General features: G+C 36.9%; 1 protein-coding gene across 6 annotated transcripts in view; it reads left to right on the top strand.

Annotated features, from left to right (window-relative positions):
* Nucleotides 1-21678, top strand: part of HS3ST5 (heparan sulfate-glucosamine 3-sulfotransferase 5) — a 193625-nt gene that overhangs the window by 8365 nt on the left and 163582 nt on the right. For 2 of the 6 annotated variants that reach the window (XM_064707920.1, XM_064707917.1), the window contains exon 1: nucleotides 2178-2334. The exons of the other annotated variants lie outside the window; for them this stretch is intronic. The gene's annotated coding sequence lies outside the window, so the exon portion shown is untranslated. Of the gene's footprint in view, nucleotides 1-2177; nucleotides 2335-21678 lie in introns of those variants that run through there. 6 annotated transcript variants of the gene reach the window in all.

The raw sequence follows: 21678 nt of genomic DNA, 5'->3' as shown, positions 1-21678 counted from the left end.
AGTGGCAGCAAATCCTTCCTCTTTATAATTTCACATTCCTGCCTCTTGTAAAAGGATTAATCTCAAATCTAAGGTAAACCAGATTTGCAGCAGGAAAAAAGTCTGCCAATGTAGAATCTATCAGTATAGTCAAACAACATGTCTTTATTTGTCCTCTGGTGGAAAATTACATTCCTGAGTGATGATGCAGAATCTGCATAAAATAATCTATTATGATCTTTTTGGCAAATAATTCTGAAAAAGTAAATATGACTGATAAGCTCTTTACCAACCACAGAGTTTCACTCAGAAGTAGAAAACTTTTGAGGAGAACTAGTGAAAAATCTGTCCTGATATCAGAAATTCTCAGTTCACATATGAAAAAATTCTGGTTACCAATGACATTGCTAGCTATTCTTTTGGTGCTTTCTGAACTGAGAATGAAATTCACTTCCTTCAGGTATGGCAAAAAGCATGGGCTTCCAAAAGTCAAACTGCAACTGCAGGAAATGGAACTCAGGCCTTCGTTCTGATGTGCCTGAAAACATATTTCATTTCTCTGGTTGCTTTCCCAGCAGCTCCTTCAGGAATGCTCCCTGGCTGCTAGTGAAGTACATTTAGGTGAGCACGAAGCAACAGCTCTTTCCTCTCTTATATATTGGACGTACAGTGCTGTAACTGCCCTCCTTCCCTCCTGGTGGCAAACAAAGGGACAATTTATGGTGTAGATGCCTCAGAGAGGTTTTTGTATACCTCCACCTTCCACAACTTAATAGCAAGGTACAACAAAGGATGAATTTCATGATAGAAGCTTTACTTGTGAGCATTATACTTGAACAGAAATTATTTTCTTTAACAAGAATGGATTGAAAAGATTTATCTGTCATTAACATTTGTCATTTCTTCTTTTGTAACAAAACAAACTAGAAACTTTTGCTTTGTTTGTTTCAGAAACAGAGAGTATATAAGTCATTTTAATGATAGTGTGTAATTTTCTTTTATTTTCCACTAGTCCTTTTTTCGGGGAAGCAGAAAGTATTTCAGCTAGAAAAGAAGAGAAAGATGAGAAAGGGATAAAAATATTTTCTAAACTTTCAAACTATTTCTCTTTTACACAAAACAGATATATCTGAAAAATGCCTCTTTGTCATTCACCACTTTGAAAGAATCTTTATTCAATTTTAAAAATCAATTTGTAAATGTCAATTCAGAATGGATCAAAATTTCTTATCACAAAAGTCTTGTTTTTGAAGATATTTCAGTCAGGTCTCAAGTAAAACTTGAAGCTGGCTCAAATTTCTTTGAAATTTAGGTTTTTCTGACATATAAGTTAATTTAAAATTAACCTGTCCATAAAAATGACATATTGTCCTACATTTCCTGTGCACTGTGATAATATATTAATTAAAAGGTATATTTTTAATTTTTCTTAACTCTATAAGGCAATTTTCTTGTGAAAATAAGGAAAAATTATAATCTGCAAAAGTCCCCAAAATATTGACGCAAAGTTCTTGATCTGTCCCTAATAAAAATTCTTTTCTTCTGAGATTTTAAAGACTTTAAACTTACTTTGTCAAGTTCAGAAAAAAAGCATTTGAAAAGATCCAAATATTTTTCTGGATGGGGGGAATAATCCCTGCCCTGTTTCTGAGCAGACGCAATGTTGAGTAGATCATGGTTTTAGGCTAATGGACAAAGGAGAAGAATTAGGAAGGTAACTAGGGGATTTCTTTGAAAGGTACTTGCTTAGTGGAGGTTGATTATTTTATTCCTGGTAATACAGCTCATACATTAAGGAAGACTTCATGTGAGATGAGAAAGAAAGAAAGAAAGAAAGAAAGAAAGAAAGAAAGAAAGAAAGAAAGAAAGAAAGAAAGAAAGAAAGAAAGAAAGAAAGAAAGAAAGAAAGAAAGAAAGAAAGAAAGAAAGAAGAAGAAAGAAAAGAAAGAAAGAAAGAAAGAAAGAAAGAAAGAAAGAAAGAAAGAAAGAAAGAAGAAAGAAAGAAAGAAAGAAAAAGAAAGAAGAAAGAAAGAAAGAAAGAAAGAAAGAAAGAAAGAAAGAAGAAAGAAAGAAGAAGAAAGAAAGAAAGAAAGAAAGAAAGAAAGAAAGAAAGAAAGAAAAGAAAGGAAAGAAAGAAAGAAAGAAGAAAGAAAGAAAGAAAGAAAGAAAGAAAGAAAAAAAAAAAAAAAAAAAAGAAAGAAAGAAAGAAAGAAAGAAAGAAAGAAAGAAAGAAAGAAAGAAAGAAAGAAAGAAAGAAAGAAAGAAAGAAAGAAAGAAAGAAAGAAAGAAAGAAAGAAAAAGAAAGAAAGAGAAAGAAAGAAAGAAAGTGTCTCCTTGCCATAACTAAAGAGAGCAGTGAGTGGGAAATTAAGTGTGTCTTTTCAAAAACTTTGAAGAGGAAAATGCCCTACAGCTGAACAATATATAGGGTCAGGATGTACGTTCAAAATGTGGCTGAAAGCTTAGTGCGCAGCTGGGAGAAAGAAATCTGCCTTCCTTGGCATGGTGTTTGAGCACCTAAAGCTGCATGGGTGCTGCTGATGTGAGCTGACACGTGTCAGTAAGGGGTGCTTACGGGCCAGACAGCTGCCTGCAGAGCCGGCTGTGCAGCAGCACCCGTGCACTGGGTCGGTGAGGGAAGCACAGCGCGGACAGGCAGCGCAAACCCCCGGCGCGCTGGTGGGCAGGAGCTGGCCACTCGCGTCTGTTTATCCCCCAGGGACACGAGAGAACAGATTTGTCAGGGTTTGTCTCTTTTATTCCAGTAATTATGAGAGATTAATTGGGAATGTTTACTGTTGGGAGACTAATTGGGAATGTTTGTTGTTTACATGTTTGTTTGGTTGGGGCTTTTTCCTATTACAGCTGCATTTCTGCTCCTTGCCTGTAATCTTTATGAATAAATTGAATGATGCAAGGCCTCCCTCTAGCCTGGAGGCCAGCTAGGCACGGCCAATTCCATATGGTTAAGCTCCCTTAGCCTCCCAAGCACAGGCTGCATCCAGCCTGCCTCTTGGGAACAGCCCTAGAGCTGGGCTAGTGCCCTAGCTGTGCCCAGGAGGCCCTGGGGAGACAGCTGGTCAAGTAGCCAAGATCAAAAGAGTGTCAGGGCCTGCCCTGACATTTTATGTTCTAGGAAAAAATGTAGTTTCAGGGCATGAATTCATGCCCTACTATAATTCACTCATTTCCATAGATGTAATCTTAGTATTATTTAGGTCAGTGTGATTCCAAACACATAGATGCTGTTTATTCACTTTGCTTGCTAGGAATGAATGAACTAGGTTGATTTAAATGGTGCTACTACAGCATAGCATAACATTTATACAAATCGTGTAACAGGGGTTTAATATTTATTTGTAACCAGTCATTAACTGTGGAATATATAATACTATTCTGGAAATAGAGGAAGATTTGAATGTGGTAAAATATTTTAGATAATGGTTGCTACTCTTCTACATACTTTTCTGCATTACTTATAGTTAAATTTCTTATCAAATGCTGGGGTCATTTTATCCAGAAATTGTTGTTATAGGAAAGTTATTATCTATTTACAGTGTGTTTGTTTTCAGAAACTTATTTAGTGTTGAAAAATCTGGTTTTTCAGAGGTACAAAAAATTGAGGACACTAGCGCTGCTTTTAAAAGATGCATTACTAATTTTTGCCAAGAAGGCAAACAGACACAAAAATCTTCATTTGGCGATTATCAGTATTCTTTGTGTCAAGAAAACAAAAATAATGACAGATTTAGGGCAGAGTCTCAGAAATCAAAGCTTTAAAATATACACCTTTTAACTAGCTGGAAATTATGTTTAGACAGGATATTTTAGACAGTTTTAATATGTAGTTGAATGACAGTGAGCTAATTACATAAGAAAAATAATATTTAATTTAGTTGTGGGGGAAAACACATGTAATTTAAAGTGACTTTTAACAATTTTTTATTTCTTGATATTTAATGTCACTGCATTTTTTCCAACATCTATAAGTCATCTTCTCTAATCTTTTATTGGTGAGCTTTTGCAATGTTTTATTTTCTTTCTCTGATGCAAGATAGCAAAACTTCAAAACAGTAAATATTATTCTGGGTATGGATACATTGAAATGCTGCCTAGAAGAGACACTACTTCTCAGCATAGTCCTACAATATCAGTTTTATGGTTCATGAGTTACATATGTAAATTACAGTGCTCTTGGGGGAAAGGTACCTATCAGAGAGCTAATAATTTCCCATCAATGGTAAAATAATTGCCTTCAAATGCTGTGACCCCAGGTGAGTGGTAAGACTGAATCCCAGGGGGAAGGTCATGAGGTCCCAGTGCCTTCTCTGGACATTACTTCCAGTTAGGGTTTCAGCAAGCTGCATTTAATATCTCTGGAGGATTCAAATTAGGAGAAAGAACAAATCTAAATATTTTAGCCATTTCTTTCTCTAAGTGATGCTTTTAGTGGAATTTCAAGGAGTCTGATTTAATTATTGCACAAGCACATGTATAATGAACTTGATGTATCTAACTTAAGAAAACCCCCTGTATCTGAATCTGATAAATAGGCAGTAGCCAAATATCAGTTTCATTATTCAGTAGTAGCTTTAGGCTTGACCAACAAAGAAGTGAAGATTATTTAGAAAATTGAAACTTAATGAAGCATATCAGGATTTTTAGCTTAGCTTAGTTTGGAAGTTGAGATGATATATAAGTCACTTACTTTGTTTAGTGAAATCACTGAGTTCCCTAAAATTCTTCATGCTTGGAAAATTATGTGTAGCTTGCAACTCCATGAATATATTTAGGAACAGTAGGGTAGGAGCAGATATTGAAAGATCCCTTGTAAAAATTTGAGAGAGGTACTGTACGATTATTCATGATATACATGTGCATATTGATTTCTGATTTATAATTTAATATATATTGTGCATACTCTCACCTAAATATAAATTAATCTTTTCTCTTGGTATGGCATATAATGATTAAGGAGATCTGAGAGTGTTCTAAAAAGTTTAAGTTATTTATCACTGATACTTAAAAAGGAATAGTTAAGTAAGTAGATCTAAAGCCGGCCTGGAGCTTCTTTGGTGTGTGTCTGAAGCACGTCTACTAACTGCAACTGTAATTCATGATCTAAAGAGCATCCTGCTCCTTGCATCCTGCTGTAATGCCTCTGGTGCCTCTGCCTTTATCTCTTCCTTCCCTTCAGTTTGGTCTGCAGGGATGATAGCTCTCAGTGGATGAATGCAACTCATGCAGCCCAGAAAAAGAGGAATTCATACCAAGCAGTTGCTAATGGGGAGTGAAGTAGTAGCCAGCCTCAGATCTGGGTCAGACAAGGAATTTGCCACAAGTTTGAGATTTCTTGAGGTGTCTTTCTTTCAAAGATGAAGCTTCTTTCTCCAGCCTCTTTCTTAGTAAAAGCTCCACTTTAAGATCCAGCTTTGCAAATCATTTTGCAGATTGCTTCAATATCAAAAAATTGTATTTTTCAGCAATAAATTGTCTATTAAATATTTCAGTCCATTTGACAAAGGCCCTTTGAACAGATGTTAGACTGAAACATTCAGGGAGAAAGATCATGACACATTTGGTGACAATGTGGTACCAGTGCCAATAGCTTCCTATAAGCTGTGAAAAATCAGATGTTATTCTGGCCAAAATTGTGCCTTCCTCTTGACTGCTTTCAGCAGGGTGCAGGCCTGACTCTGACCCCCACTCCCTGAACTAACCTTGAAGGTGCTGTTGCAGTGATGGAGACCTCTCAATTAGCCTGATCCTACAACTGTTTGACACATGCTACAGCAAAATTGTCCTTGCCTGCCTGTGGCAGCTGCTGCCTCCAAAGTGGTACTGTCTGCTTATAACTCAAAGTATAACTCTGTCATACATACATTAGTGCAGAATGGCTCTTAAAAGGCATTTTAATCTGCTGGCATTTTAGTTCGTAGGCCTCTGGGGTCAGGTTGAAAAATTACACTAATGCTGAACTTACTCTGATATTCTGGGCAGCCTTCTGAATTTTAAATAACTATCCTCAGAAGGCTACCCTTTTCAAAAATTATCTTAAAGACTGCACACAGAATTTTAACTCTGTTCAGTAACCACACTGATATGCAGACCGAATTTTATAAAAATGTGAGGTAAGAATCTCTGAATTTATGGATAACAGCAGTTATTTTAGTTTTCATTATCAGAGTATCTGTTCCTACAGTGCTAACTATATGAGTTCTGTTTTACAGTAATTGTTAATATTTGCATCTGAATTAACTGTTCTGCATTGCTGGTTTTTGTCGCTGACTGCCTATTCAAATACATGGGATTATTTTGAAACCTACATAGGAACTGATTCTTTTATAGTCTGGAAATAGGCAAGGCAAAAGATACTGGTCCATTTTTCAACCAATGGCTCTTCTTCATCCATTTCTTTTATGTATGTAGGGAAAAAAATTGCCTTTGGAAATATTTATGCAAGTATTTCATATTTTGCTTATTTAGCATTTGTTGCTTCTCCCAGTGATCTGCCTGGATTGTTGCTGATTCTCATCATTTCCCCCAGCCTCTGTTGTACATCTTCTTATGCTGTGGCCTCTTCTGCTGCAAAATTGATCTTGTCCAGCTCAACAAATTGGACTCCTCTTCTGGTCCTCTACCACCCATCTCCTCTGATCTGACCCTGCCCTCAGACTCTTTCCAAAGTGCAGATTGCAGTGGGCATCCAGCCATGGAATGGGACCAGATTTTGGGCACAAAATAAACCCCACTGCTTCCAGGCAGGGACTGAAACCCGTTAGCCATCTGTTCTGCCTGATCGTTAGGGATAAGGGCTGCCCAGAGGTAGATTTTATCAAGGCCCTGAGCAAGTGTACCTTTCTGATTTATCTGAACCCTCTCTTGCTTGCAGCCTTAAAGACATGCTAAGTATTCTATATTCTCAGTATTGAAATCGGATTTTGAGAAGCTGTAAACTGTTCCCATTTCACAGCACTTCTTCTTACTCAGCTTGACTGGAGCTGTTCTCCTTTGGGAGGAGGTCTTGCTGAGCCAGAGGGAAAGGAAGGATGAGCTCAATATATTCCTTGTTCTACCAGCTGCCACCAAACATATTCATCTTCCCTCCAAGGAGCTGTGAGTCCAGATCCATTCACACTGTGCACCCTGATGAGACAGAGTGACATCTTCCATGATAGGTGATGAGGCTGTGGTTCCAACCTCAGGGGGTTTTTTAGGTTGGTTGGGTTTTTTTTGTCACATCTAATGAAGAATGCCAAAGCAGATGTGTTTCAGTGTTGTGCTTTCAGGAGCAGAATGAAATAAAAAGCCTAGGATGGCAGCTACAGTGAACTTTTGCAGCATGCTGAATATCTGGATTGTGAGGAAAAGTAATTCTTTGGCTGCTCAGATAAGTCACAATCTTTTCTGAACGCTCCAGCAAGCTGTAGGAAGAAGGTTTAATGACTTCTCATCTACACTGTGTTGGAAAAGGCTTTTTTTTGCCATGTGTCCAGCCTTTTGCTAGTTAGCAAAGAGTTTCTAGAATGCTTCTTCAGCTCCTTTTAAGATCATGTATCTTATTTTTAGATTGACAGCAAACTGTGCCTGGCAGTGACATCTGCAAGCTATTCTTTCTGGGGCTGAATGGTGGCTTTTGTGTTAGATGTGTGATGCATAAACACACCAGTTCTGCTCTTTGAGTAGAAGGAGGGCACAGTTTGCTTCAGAGGGTTTATTTTTTCCTTGTCCTAGTCTAACATCGTTGCCTCCATATGAACTGGGTGACTCTGATTGTTACTTGAGGTAGACAATGGTTCTGATTATACACTGGAGACTTCTGGTACAAATGCATCCCAAATAATACAAATAAGAAAATAATGATAATGCTTCATATTATTTAAAGGTCAGGAGGAAATAAACTGTTACTTTAGTAAAAAAATTGTTCTTTTAATGTCTATGAGCGCATGGTTGTATAGAAGATTTAAAGATATATCACAAAATCCCTGTCTTTTGATGCTTTGCAAGACTCCTCTTTCAAAAGTTTTGGTTGGGGTCCTTAGGAAGACAGAGATCTGTTGTCAAAGTATTCTGCTTGATTAGTAGTTAATTTTCTCATTTTGGGAAAATCTTTGCTGAAAAAAATATTTTAAAAAATGTAACTTCATCGCCCTTTGCTCCCTCTTGGGAAATACAATTACCTCCCTTTTTATGAACCGCAATTGTGATTTTTATCCAAAAGATTCAGGTCTTGAACAACACAATACTGTATTACTTGCTTTCATAATGCTAGTGAACCATGTCAATTTTTCATTAAAAGAGGAATGACCTATGCTTTCTTATCCTTTCCTCTCTCCTGGAATTTGACACAGAATTTCAATGTCACAGGAAACAAATAACATTAGATCTATGCAAAAATAATTTACTCCACCATATATCATTCTTAGCAGCATCACACTTTCACCTTTTTCAAAATTGGAAGATGAATTAATAAATTGGTGTTTGTTTCAATCATAATGGAAAACTGTGACTACTTAAACAGGCTCATGCCCTCCCTGTAATTGAAATTTGCAAATATTAATGAGATTATACCAGTGTTCTGTCAATAAATGTTATCAGCTGAGTTCATTTGGGTGGAGGTCTTGGGATTTCTGCAGCATGATTTTGCATTGTCACTCTAAAGGTTTCATATTAAACCTAACAGGTCATGACTACCTTTTTTAATTAACTCAAGTCCTCTCAAGCTTTATATAATATGTCAAAGGGTATAAAGTATACAGCTCTTGCACACGTAAGCAGGCAGGAGGAATGCACACTGATGTGACTGCTGCTTATGAAGAGTTACAACTATTTGGAGAAGTGCAGTGGCATCCCTCCCTGAAATAACCAAGTGACAGATAATCTAGGTCTGACCCAAGAGTAATTTGTTCCTGAATGAAGGTATATATCTCTCCTGGCCAAAAATCATCCAACACTGTCACTGGGAGGCACGGCTCTTAGCTCCTACCTCGTCCTTAGGTGGCAGCTTTGTGATAAAAAGGGACCCTGTAGTTAACCAACTCCTTAGTTACTTGTAGGGAAAAGCTGCTGGAAGAGGCTGAATCCTTTGGCACAGGCCCTGACAGCCAAAGCTGCAGGTGTGTATGAACACAGAGAGCAGGAACACTGTGACAGCACCACTTGGGTCACCTGCCATACAGATGTCACCACTGGGCAAGTTCTAACTACCTGAGCTATGTTTAATAACCCTGAGGAGTCAAAAGATGGGTTTCAAGGGGTTAGAATCTCTGAAAATGTCCCTGAACAGACACTTCCAGGATCAGCCTACCTCAAAAGGTCAAGGAAAACAGTTTCTCTTCTTAACTCTGAGGAAAACTCCACAATCATGCAAATCATGAAAAAGCATAATACTTGAATATTTTTAATGCCTGTGAAAACTGAAATTCCAGAGCTGAAAAACTGAAAAAGACAAATCCAAAATTGTCATACAAATAAGTGTTTCTTAAAATGCATTTGTTCATTCCAGTGATATTTGACTGAGCTCCAGGTTTTCAAAAAGTATATAGTGAAAAGGTTTTTTTTCTAAATTTATTTATAAATGTAGCTCTCTCTGTATATTTTTTTGGTAATTGTTTGGAATGTTCTGAGCATTCAAAGGAATGAAAGAGATCACTTATCCTCTGTGTTTGGCATGAAGGGTGTCCTAATGCACATTTAAGCTTTTCATTGTAGAAGAATGCTATCCTGTGGCTTGCTTACAGAAAATGGGAGAGGCTGTATCTGATACAAGCAGTCAAATGACATTGCGTAGTACACAGTCAGCACATTTCAAGCTAAGAAATCCTTTTTTCTCTTGTTACCTTCAAGTTTTTCCTTGAAAATATTTCCAGATAAGTGTGGAAAAATCATACTAAAAGAACAACTACTGAGAGGAAACTTGAACTGTCATTGTGCAAAACTGTAAACTTAATAAAAATAACTTATTGCAGGTATTGCCTACCAATTTTCTGTGTTCTGTGTTTTGAAAAAGGTCAGACTGAATTATCATATTTTTCCTCCTGACCTTAAAATCTATGTCAGCACGTTTTATTTTTTATTGGAACCTGGCACAGCATTTCTCTGGTGATTTTCTCAAAGTTATATCTTTTATTTTTAAGTAAAAGTAGAAAATCAAGGTGGGGGTGAGGGCAAGGTGGAGGAGAGAAGCATAAATCTCTAGCTGTGACCATGACAAAGAAAACTTAATAAAACCCTCAAAAAGTTAAGATTTTGCCTTTTTTTTTTATTTTTTTCTTTTTTTAATGAAAGTAACTGGCATTGAATTTTACTATTTGATATAGTCTAATTTAAGGTGTGAATAGTCATATTGCAAAGTTCTTTGTATCTACACTGGGCCTGAGATTGCCTTTGTGCTGTGCAAGGATTCTCAGACCATTTCTTACTGCCTGAAGCCCACCACAAAACTAAGCCACCCCATTTTTTTTCCAGTTAATTAAGAAAAGAATTCTATGCTGTAGGAGACTTTCTGAAGAAATATGACTTGAAGAGAATTTAAATAAGGAGAGATTCCAAAAATAATCAGTACCCCATCATTCATATACTTTTCCTAGTGATAGACATTCATGAACTCATGGCATGACTTTCAGTATCATCGCTGAATTTCTTTCACATGCAGGATACTTCCCTAGAATAATAATGTAATTTCCCAAAACTATATCTATGACTCCATAGTATATTAGAAAAGAAATTAATACAAGAAAAATAATATTTGCCGCATTCATTTCAGAGAAATGTGTTATTAATTAATAAAATATATTAAAAAGTTATTGCAGAAACCATTACAGTTGATTTATCTGCCATATTCCAGAACCTCCTGTTTTTTTAATAAATTTTATATTTTAATTTAATTATTCTGCAGATTATCAGATTTTATCACAGTGTTCAGTTTTGGATATGAAGAGAGTAAAGGGTGAAGCTCTCCAGACTGTATGTGCACAAGGTGCTTTTCACTGTGAACTTGGAAAAATAATTAATCTTTTTTTTTTTAATTTGTCATGTATTCAGAAAATTATCACATCTGTAGATTTCATAGGATTTCACACTTGGCTATGTCAGTGTGAACATTCCTATATGAGATTAAATGCTTAGTCTCATATTTGAGTCTTTTCCTTTCTTTACATATATAAACCATATCATACAGGCATATATTCTATTTCAAAGATGCAGAATTTTCAACATATGCTGAACTATTGCTGCTTTAGTCTACATATATATATATATATATGTTTATTTATTTATTTATTTCACTTTAGACATTTCCAGTGTATAAATTTGAATAAATTTTTTTACACTTATCTATCAATAAAACTCATTATTGTTTACATTCCTCTAGATTGTGCAGTTGAGCAAGTCAGGCTTTCATCTAGCTGAGTTATTGAATTTAACTTCCTTTTATATATTTGGTCATTTTCATTTTCCAAAATAAGGTGTTTACAACTATTTATAAGGAGAAAAAAGATAATGGGACTGAAAATGTTCAAATATCCAGTAAAAAAGGACACCATTCTACTAGTAAGATAGAGATATCTGTACTAGAAATGGCCAACACCTGTAATTTTTAATATGATTGAAACCACAGGCCTCTCTCTGATAAGATAGACTCTATTTTATAAAACTTTCTCATGAAACAAATTAATTTTTTTTGAATTTATTAATAATTAAATGAAATTACAATGATTTCCAAAGCAAGGAACATGCTTTTCAGGATATTCTTTCACAACATGAGCTTTAAAAAATATTTTAAAAGAAAACAAGAGGGACCCCCTCCCCACCCCAAGTTTTACTACATCCACCCTAAGGATTCTTCAGGTATTTCCTGCAATTAAAATAAGAGAACAAACTGTATACCTTTTCCATTATAGTGGGTATTCCACAGTATTTTCTTGTTACAGCACAGGTAAACAAGAGAGTGCTGCAGATCCCATTCCCAGTGTGGTAAGAGGAGCATGGTCCCATCATCAGACTATTGTTCTCACTTAACAGAGAACCTCTGCCATGCTTTTGGAAAACCTTGAGATCTAAAGATTTGATTTATCATACAAGCAGTTAATTGCAGCTTCTGCAGCATCCATGACAGCAATTTCATATAGAAGCAAAGGTGAAGTCTAGTGCAAGGTGTATAAGCTACTTTATAAGTTTCTGGCACAATCTGAACATTTGTGGTCAGGTGGGAGGACCTGCAGTGGACACCTTTCTCTGCAACATTAATGTAAACATGTATAATCAAGGAAAAGTGTGGAAGGGCTCTGAGGATGCCAGAAAAAGGGCAGAATGTCAACTCAAAGAAAAAGAAGTGATTCTTTTCATTCAAAATATTCTGTACGCCTGGCTGGACGTGTAGGTGCCAACTGACTAAGCATAATTTACCAAGCAGAGTTTGGGTCTGGATTGAAAGACAGGCAGAGGAAAAGAAACCAGGTCTGCAATCTGCTAGTGATAGCTGCATCATTTTTGCTGCCCAAGAGAGCCTGTGGCATAACAGGGGGGAGTTTCAACGTGTAACCAACAAGTGAACCCAGCTTGAGACTGTAATATCCCCTGCACCAGTAAGGAAGCCAACTCTGCTGCTGGGCCTCTCTCTGAGCACTGCCCCTGGGGTCTGTGATCTGAGGTGGGTCCCACCTGGGGTGAGGACACAGGAAGGCATCAGGCTCTCCAGGGTGACGACTCTCCTGTGTGTGATCCTGTGTGTGGCATGAGCTGGGCTCCCAGCATGACTGAACTGTAGGAATCCCTTTGAAATGCTCAGGTAGGACAAATTTTCAACAGCTGCCTTGGTAGCTAATTAGCCCTATCCAGGCTTTGATATTTGGTTCAGTCAGTACATGATGAAAAGACTTATTTACATATTTTCCACCTGTCGCCTGTTTTTCTGTCATCCTAGGGTTTCTGAAAGTGTAATATAATGCCAAGCTTTCCTGGAGTAATGGAGTGTTTGAAACAGTAGTATTTAAAGGGCTCCAATTTTATACTATTATGACCCAAACTAGATGACTCTTAATTTTTAATTTTTTTAACTGTATTATATGTTCATCTTACTTTTTCATGAGTTTTCTTTCCTGGGAGGAATTCAGAGAAGTCTAGTGCAATAGCAGAAGAAATAAAAGCCCATCGTCCTAATGGAAGTGATCTTTTCTTTCAACTGGTATTGAATGAGATATCCTGCTTTTGTTTAAAAAAAATAGGACTAGGAAATTTAATATGTTTCTTATTCTTTTGGTGTCATTTGTACTAGATCGTTAATCTGATTTTAACCTCAGAAAAAGATCATGACAGCCAAGAACCCAGTTGCGTCCTTCTTTTCTTTACAAACTTTTGTACTTAGATTTCTTTTGCATATTTATAACCGTTCTGCAATTGTACACAAGTAAGTGATATCCCTGCTAAATCTTGGCAGCAGATAAATTTGCATAGTGAGTTCGTATTTGAATTTGTGAAGGAAAAAATAAGAGGCAGGAAAGGACAGGAAATTGTTTTTGTGATGTGTTAAAGTACTCTAAAATGACCCAAAACCAAATCATCCCCACAATGTGGAGCTTTCTTACAGTCAGCTACACACTGTGTCACTTGACATGTCAGTGGACTGTAATTTACCACAGAAATGTAACCCACCATGCATTAATAAATAAAAATGCATAAAATATACTTTCTTTTCTGATTTTCTTCACCCTCTGTAATAATGCTGGGCTTCATTGTTTTGTGTACTGAATCTGCACACAGGGCTGATGGTTATGTCACTGGGAAGGAACTAAATCTCTGCTTGTCCCTCCAGATGAATGCTGGATCTCTTCAGTATTTTGCACGGGTCTGCACAGTTCATAATGTCATATGCCCCTGTGACTGACTGCAGCCTGCAAAGTGACTGTCACCATTATGTTATTGACATGGTCACCCTTTCGGGCGCAGGAAATGTGCACTAGCTGCATTTAAGGTGGGGAAGCTGATAATTTTTCCAGCTCAGAAGCTAGTGGTGGAGGATCTCCTCCTATCTAAATACTGAGGGCAGACATAACTGCAGGGCAGCACAGGTCACCCAGCCCTACAGCACAGAGTAACTTATCTCCCCAACTACCAGCAGCACATCTTCAGATGGTGGCAGCAGAAACTCACCTGCTGTGGGTCTGTAGCAGGTCAGAACGACCCATTTCCATGCAGTTGGTAGCATCTTCTGGGTGGAAAAGGGTGTTTGCTTGTCTGCCCTAGGAAATCCCAAACACTTCTTTTTTCTTTAAGCTTCTTTTTTCTTTAAGCCCTAGGAAATCCCAAACACTTCTTTTTTCTTTAAGCTGTCAAGTCCTTCCCACCAGTAAGATGATGGTACGATGAGAAATGTGTGGGTTTGCACTACAGAGCCTGGAAGCAGGGGCTCCTGCTCACATCCAGGGACTCCTGCTCACATCCAGGGACTCCTGCTTCCTCTTGTGTGGAAGTGCAGAGTGGGTGCACCGGGGGATTTTCTGTTCCTGTCTCAGTGACTGGATGTGCATCAGACAAGAAAGGCAAGAGAGCCAATTAGCCAAAGAATCCCTAGGATGTTCCAAGTTTATGATTGAATTTGTAAGCCAGGAGTGGCTAATTTCTTAGTTACTAGTTTTCTAATTTTATGATTTCTATGGTAGACAATAGTTCCCCAATAAACCCATTAGTTGACCTTAAATGCCTAAATATGTATTTTAATAATTTCATTTGTTCTATAGATCCTCTTAGAAACAAACAGAAGGGGTTTTTTTAGACATTAAGTTTTAATTTTTTAATTTATATATAACTTTCCATAATCATGTAAATGTAAGTTCTAATTAACAGTGTAGAAATCAAATTATTCTGTTAATCCATGACATACCATTAAATTTGATATTTTAACCATGATGAACTATAATTAGATGAAATATAATTAGATCAAAATAATGTCCTGAACATTTGGTATAAAAAGAAAAATATATGGCTGTGTACATATGCACCATTATGATAAATTTATTGCAGAAAAAACAAAAGCTAGTTTATTCTAAGTTGGTTTAGTGGTCTTGTTCAGAACATGGCAGGAGTAATTTAAAAGAGTTCTCAGTTTTATCCACATTATACATAATGAAACTGTCAAATTGAATCATTAGTATGCTATTTTTGGCTCTCTTAATAATCCTTTTTGTATTGTATATTCTTACACAATCTTACAATGATGGGGAATGTATATAATTGTTGGGTGCACTAACAGCTTGTCTGTATAAAAGGAGAACAATTTTAAAAATAACCACTGCTTTCAGATGTGCGGTTTAAGAAACCTTATTTAGTCATCCAAAATAAGAAGAAATTAAAATCAAGGATCATGATGTCAAACCAGTAACCTATCTTTCTACCAAGCTGTAAAGAAAGTAAGCATCCATATAACAAATGGAAAACTCTTAAAATTACTAGGAAGGCTTTGAAACCAAGAGCTCAAATGTTAGGAAATGTCACAACCGGAGCACTTTGTTTTCAGCCCTCTCACAAGGGTGCATTATGATTCAGACTTCAATAACATGAGTGTGCAGTAGTTTTTCTGAAGGAATCTTGACTCATCTGGCATGGTGATTAGAATGGGCTCTCCAGTGAGCAGTGCTTCAATTCTATTTTTTTTTTCTTTTTATTGTTTACCTAGTGAGCCCACGCTTTGTTCACTTCATGCTGTTATGGTCTTATTTTGAAGATAGAAATCCTGAGTTTCTCATTGGTTTTTTTCAGTGTTCATTGTTGAGATTTGCAAAAATCACTAATTTAATTATTAATTTTCATATATCCTGAAGAGTAAGCAGGCTATCATTAATGCATTTTTGCAGTTCAGAACTGTAGTTCATCTAAATGTTAGGACATGAACTCACTTCTGCTGTTCAGCTTGAAATTCTACTATTCATACAGATATGAAGACCTCATAGAGAAAATGAAAGAACAAGGTAGAGAAGATGTCTGGTTTCTTTCATATATATAAAAAAATTCTCCTGAAGAAACATTCCAGCTGTTCAAATGTTAATTTCCAAAATATGTCTCATTCGAGCGAATTTCTTACTTTTAAAATCAGAACCAAAGAACTGATTTTCTTTTTAAAAAATACCCCAAATGAAAAAATACTGAGAGCTCTAGTTTGTGAAAAGGGGGATTCTGGGATGGGGGAAGTTTGTGTATGTGTGTATGTTAGGAGAGTGCAATGGTACTTCTCCAGTCCTTGAGGAAGCAACAAACCCAGAAAATACATGACAGCATATGGAACCATGGCTGGGTGGTATGCTAACACTACTAGAGTGGTGGTCTAACTTTTAAATACAGATTGGCTCATTTATTTGGGGGTTTTTGTTTGTTTTTAATTATTTAATGCATGTCTATATGTCCATGAAAATTCTAACAAATGTAGAGGTTTATATAAGATCTATATTGAAGATCTGTTATCAGTTCAAAATTCTTGGAATTAAAATGACAGGCCTTTTTTCTCTACATTTGAATGGGGAATTTCATCAATAAGCTGGATGTATGCAATACATGTTTGCAATAATTGTTTGTGATTCCCTTGTTTCCATATATCTCATATTAGAAATTACTACTGTATAGGGCTTTTCTCCTACCAGAAGTTCTTAGTTTGAAAAGAGCCTTTTGTTTTATTATTTACAATATCAAAACCCATTTATTACTCAATTGGATGCAATTAAAGAATTTTTTTCAAATACAGTATCTTTGAGTACTATTGCTTCTAGTAGTTCATATTTGTGGTTTGGTTTGGTTTGGTTTGGTTTCCTACCACCATCCCCAAAAGAAACTAGTGAAACTAAGCCCCAGTATGGCACTTTGTTTTGTATGCATATGGACATTCTTTTACAAGATCCTTAGCTTCCAGTGTCATAGGAAAAATATGCTTTGCTACTTTATACAAGAGCAAGGATGTTAAACTCTGGTGTCTTGGCTATGTTCCAGATTGACTAATTAATATTCTGCATAGTTTCTCTAAAATTTCAAATTAAAAGATTGGTTTTTAATTTAGACTAGTAGCAAGCAGAGTATCATACATTGCCCTGCAGAAAACCTTGCATTTCTTACTGCAACTTAGTATCACAAAGCATCATCAACTCTGAAGAAAAATAATTGTGGAAGTATTAGTGTGTTCCAAGAAGATAAGTTTGTCTATTCAGAGCAGTGCTTACCTGTTGCAGGATATCAGATCTTTGATTGTAAATTCTAATTCATGTAAAAAACAAGTTGTAAATGAATCACGTGTGGTACATATGGTACAGTAACATGACAATATTATTGCATAAAGATGAACCAAAATGGATTTGAAGATTCCTGTGACCTTACTGACCCCTAGGAGGACAGAAGTAATCAGAGTCCTTGGGAACAGATGTGCTCAGGGTTGTTAAGTGGTGCTCTTGACTTGGGGGGAGATGGGGTGATGCACACACTTGCCTTTCTATTGAATGTCACAGCTGGCCAGGGCAGATGAGAGCATCTGGTGCTCCCCCTGCCACGCTGCTCTGCAGTCCCCTTACCACAAGCTCTGTGTTCTGCTTGATTCCCACACCTGTCACTTGCATAATAGAACTGAGAATGACCCCAGTGCAATACAGAAACTAAATTATGCAATCCGTAGCAGCAAATTTACAGTTTCAAAATCCAACCATATAATTGCATAAATAGAGATGGAACTAAAAATACAGTACTGCAGCTGTGTTTCATCTTGTGTTTTAGGAGACAACAAAGGATGAGTATGCCCTTAATGAACCAGCTCTCTCTTTTCCCACTCTCTTTTATCTCTCAACTATAAGTACTCAGTAATCTCACTGTGAAGGTGTTGAAAATCAATGTTATATTTGATTATATTCAATGTTATTGAGTCTTTTCCACTGGTATGAATAGGATGAAGAAAATAGTGGCTCAAGGATCTTTATTGAAAGAAGTCTTGTGATGTGATTTTGAGAGAAGGTGTTTCTGATATGTCTCAGGATCATAAAATGCTAACCAAGCCATGCTGTGGACATACCATGTGTTCCTGAATTACTTAGCAACACACATCAAGATAACTAGGATGAAATTGAAGTCAGATACTGAGTACTGGCTTCTGAATTTGGGATGGGATTTGACTGGGAGATTTCAGATGATCTCTTTAGGACATCTACTTCCTCCCTCTTATTGTGCTTCCAAGAGGTTACTGTATCTTTCCTTGTCATACTTGAGCCAGAACAATCAATCATCCTGGATATATGTAAAAAATATTCCTGGCAGCTTGGGCTGCCAACACATTGGCACCTGAATTTTCAGAGCTTTTGATATACTCATTTTATCTGAGCCAGTCTCCAAATGGCAAGATCTAGTCTTAAATCAAAATCACATAATCCTGAGGAAATTAGTGTCTCACCTGCTTTAGCACAACTAGATGCTTGGTCCTTGTCTGTCACCTCCCCTTTAAAGAACACTGAGAAGGCATTGATTTGAGGAGTGAATATCACTGGGAGAAAGAGTTTGAAAGCAGCCTTGTAAGAAACAGGGATAACATAAGAAAGGCAGAAGGCCATTTCTTGTCTGGGTAGCTCAGCCTGCCATGAGCTAATTGCTTCTCTGTTTGGAGAATGAAATAAAGTAGAAAAAAACAAAACTTGGGTAAAATAGCACTTTTCTGGGCTCATTGTGGTCTTTTGAGCAGGGGTAAAAACCTGGTGGTGGAGGAAAAGCAGAGGTTCTGTTGCCACATTATACTGCAACTGGCTCCTGTCCTAATCTGCAGCAAGGCAGGATTATCAGCAGGATCAGCGAGGCAAGGATAGGCCACTGCTCCTAGACATTATCTCCCCAAATCCCAATGACTCTTGTCAGAAAGTTTCAGTAGCTTCAGGATTCCTGATGATACTGTGCCTTTTTAGTATCAGAGTTTTGAGACACCCAGGTGCATTACCTTGTAGTTATTACCCATTGGTCACAGCTGCTGTCTGGAAGTCATCAAAGAAATGTAGCAATGTTTATGCTTGGAAAAGCCAAAAAAAAAGTATTTACTACAGCATGTTGTCCTTTGGAAGGGTCATTTATTCAGGGCAAGTGCCACAGAACCCTTTCTCTAAACTCTGTCAGGATAGCAGGAAAAAAAACCCATATTCTTCCAGTGTAGACATAAGTACCTTGTGTCATCAAGTCCCCATAATTTTACTGAGTCTCTTAAAAACTCCAGCCTCTTGGAGTTTTAAAAAATAATAAACAGGTTACAGGGAAGAGTCTGGTGTGGATGGCTGCTGGAGCCCTGCTGCAGAACGTGGTGCACAGGGAAGCTGGGATAGAGCCAGTGTGGTGGCTGCATGGGAGCCTGTCTTTTGGGTCACAGAGCCTGTGTAAGTGATAGCAGAAATGATCTACCAGAGCAGGGCTCTGCCACTGGAATCTGACTGTGCCAGAGTCTCTGGTGGGTCTGGAGACAGATGCACAATTTAGGGATGCTTGTCACAAGGTATAAGGTTCAAAAGGACTGGTTCCAGTGCTCCAACACAACTCACTCCTTTCCTTTGTGTTTGGGAGAGTATAATTATCTGGGTCATATGCCACCATCATGTAGAGGAGATTTGCTGTGGTGGTTAGATTTTTTCTGTTGTATGCCAGTATCTGACTGTATTTAGAATTTTGACCACTTTTCCTTCCATTTTTAATTCTTTTCTCTCAATCTAGAGGTTGTGGCAGGTGAATGTAGTGCTATGGGTCAGGCTGTCTTTTCCAGGCCAGAACAGAAAAGGACAGACAGTCAACATTTTTTATGTGCCATAACTATTAGTTTTTAACTGTAAAACCAATTCATTTCAAATAGCCTTTTTAAAGTTTACAGTAACAGATATATTTGTAAATAAACACAAAGGGTATCACTCTCTAGAACTTTCATGGGGTAACTTCACTCCTGTGGCTTCCCATACCATTGCCCCAGTTTCTAAAATACATGGTATTTAGGTATGTTCATTAAGAAAAAACAGATGCACTCATTGTCAATGAGGAAAATGATCTCACTGTAAAGAAAAAACAGATTTTCAAACCATAAGTCCTTACATAAAAGTATGTTTTTATCATAGTGAAAGTATTATGGGCTAATGTCCCATGAAAGTGTAGTAAAGAAATCAATAAAATGTGTCTGCAGTTTTGAAAGTTTCATAAAGTAGTTCACATTCTTTTTTATATTATGCTAACTCCAAGAATTTTGCAAGTTACTTTAACTATAGCTGTGATCATTGCATTCCATTATGTATTCAGAAATAGTAGTAGAATTTTGTGTATTAGAATAACTGAAAGCTTGTAGAGACATTTATGCAGTCCACAAATGCATTATGAAAGTACTTAATCTGAGGCAAACACAATTGTATATGCTTTATTATGTACTCTTTTAAATTCAGGTATAACAGAATATCTTCCCAAGCATTTAAAGATATTAGACAAAATTGAATATATTGCCTCAGTTCACCCTAATTTAAAGTACCAGTGGGGTTTTTTTTTTAAGAAAAAGTATTGAAGGGTTTTTTTGTAAAAAATTACTGGATTTTTTAATAAGAAAACTTTTGCCAGTGAATGCAGGAACTGTCATGAGGTGGTACATTCAGCTACAGCTTCTTTTAGCAAATAGCTATTTTCTGAATGGCAATTTATTTTTTCCCTCTGAGTTTGCTTAATGATGTTATTCATAGAGTGATAATTTGTCTCAGTGTGGGGCTGCCTGCTCCAGGGGAACTCAGCAGGGGCTGGGAGCGGCTGCCTCTCTCAGGTCACTCCACTGTGAGGCAGCAACTTGTGCGCCTATGGAAAGCCAAAAACATCCAACCCCCTCCCAAAAGAAATATCACCCCTCAGTTCCTGTTGTGTTGCTTTTTGTTTTGTTTTTTATTTCAATACCAGGTAGCATCTCAAAACAGCACAAAAGAAGCACAAAGAAAACTTCTATAGATGAATATTTCCCATTAAATATGGACTTTATGAGTGAAGAGAGTGTCTTCTGGCTTTTATGAATGCATTAAGTAGTTTTTTGACACTTCAATATAAATCTGTCAACAGATAACTAAAATATTAAGGAAGAGGACATTTTTGTTGACCAAGGTGTGTAGAGGCCCAGAAGGCTGGTTCATCACAAGGTGACAGCACAAAAGTCAAAAGAGATTATGTTCATTATTGAACTAAAGAAGCCTGAATTGTGTCTGCAAAATAAAACAAGCAAAAGAATTAATAAATACAAAGCTTTAAATATCTTTTGACATGTCTCTTCAAGGTCTGCCTTGTGTACCTGGAGGCAGTGATCACATGTATGTGACAGCTTCTTGATGCTGACACAAATATTACTTGAAGTGTTATGGCCAAACACATGTCTTCACATCTACAATTTCACTTCATTTCTCTGATTCTTAACCCTTGGAGCTTAATTTTTAGTGGCTATTATTAAAAAATGTGTGTGAAAACTATGTTTTCACTGTTCTATCTGTCCTAGTTATTAGAAGATTAATAAGGGATAGATATTCTCCTCTGACATTATGGAATAATTTGTATGTGGCTCAGTGGTTCATTCTGTAAAGTGGACATTGTAATACAGTCATTGATTTTTTTTCTAATGACTTTGAAGAGCCCACAAACATAATGCTTTATTAGGAAGATGTCCTGGTTTTGTCTGGGGTAGAGCTAATTTTCTTCTTAGTAGCT

This window comes from Zonotrichia leucophrys, chromosome 3 (genome assembly GCF_028769735.1).
Source record: "Zonotrichia leucophrys gambelii isolate GWCS_2022_RI chromosome 3, RI_Zleu_2.0, whole genome shotgun sequence".
In the NCBI taxonomy this organism is placed as follows: Eukaryota; Metazoa; Chordata; class Aves; order Passeriformes; family Passerellidae; genus Zonotrichia; species Zonotrichia leucophrys.
This window is presented reverse-complemented; position numbering and strand designations above follow the sequence as displayed.